The sequence below is a fragment of the Amblyomma maculatum genome, chromosome 6, assembly GCF_055883805.1.
Source record: "Amblyomma maculatum isolate TAMU_Amacu chromosome 6, ASM5588380v1, whole genome shotgun sequence".
In the NCBI taxonomy this organism is placed as follows: Eukaryota; Metazoa; Arthropoda; class Arachnida; order Ixodida; family Ixodidae; genus Amblyomma; species Amblyomma maculatum.
This window is the reverse complement of record NC_139349.1, coordinates 46,212,105-46,213,192: the sequence shown is the minus strand read 5'-3', so window position 1 is coordinate 46,213,192 and position 1,088 is coordinate 46,212,105. Positions and strand designations below refer to the sequence as shown.

At 47.1% G+C, this 1,088-nt stretch overlaps 1 non-coding gene across 1 annotated transcript; it reads left to right on the top strand.

Moving 5' to 3' along the window:
- Positions 1-742: 742 nt before the first annotated feature.
- On the top strand, positions 743-814 carry TRNAA-CGC (transfer RNA alanine (anticodon CGC)). The gene has a single exon. It is a non-coding gene; the product is annotated as a tRNA-Ala (tRNA).
- The last annotated feature ends 274 nt before the right edge of the window (positions 815-1,088 follow it).

Below are 1,088 nucleotides of genomic sequence, written 5' to 3'. Positions count from 1 at the left end.
TCTCGGCCATTTGCTTTCCAACTACTGTCCTGTGGAAGACGGAGGCTTCTTAATTCGACTCACACCATGAAATGACTTTTCAGTTCTGCAGTTTGGTTGCACTGCAGCTTAAAAAAGGAAAGTCAAGAGAAAAACAAAAAATAAATGCGCGGGAATGCTTGCTCTGCTACACTTATGAAAGGCTTGATTGCAGAAGTTAACAAAAGTTAAAGGTTTAGTTTGTGGGGTTTAACGTCCCAAAGCGACTCAGGCCATGAGAGACGCCGTAGTTGAGGACTTCGGAAATTTCGACCACCTGGGGTTTTTTAACGTGCACTGACATCGCACAGCACACGGGCGCCTTGCTTTTCGCCTTCACCGAAAAGCGGCCGCCGAGGCCGGGATTCGATCCCGCACTCTTGGGAACATAGTCAAGCACCGTAACCACTGGCGCCACCCCGGCGGAGTTAAAGGTAGTCAAAACACCTCGGAGGTAATTGGAAGGAAAAGCTGGAAGGAAAATAAAATAAAATAAAGCGATTGCGTTGATTTTGTAATTGGTGGTCGGGGATGACCGGTCTCAAAATTGCGCAGCTGACGACGGTCTGGGAATTGGTAATTGTGAGTGCTTTGAGGCGTACGCGAATAGAGTCGCCTCATGGGGTAAATGTAAGACGTAGAAATCGATAACATATTACATCTATGCGTACATAAAAATGCGACTAGCCATAACTAGAGCTGCGGCGGCGTAAAGGTTCGTCCTGGGGGTGTAGCTCAGTGGTAGAGCGCTCGCTTCGCATGTGAGAGGCCCCGGGTTCGAACCCCGGCACCTCCAGTTAATCCTTTTTTTTTTAACATTTTTTTTCCTCTCTGATACGTGTTACCGCGGCCTACTATAACATAATTAATCGGGGCCCTGCTTCGGAGGTAACGTTGGCAAGCTGGTGCAGCTTACAGAGTACCATTAATTGGAAAATATATTCACTTCGTGGTGCCCCGCACTGACTCTTTCTTCTTTTTTTTCATCAATTACAACATACTTACCTGGCGGTTACGATCGGAGCAGAGACGGTCTTGTGTGCAGTGATTTTAGTGTCTGAGACTTTTGT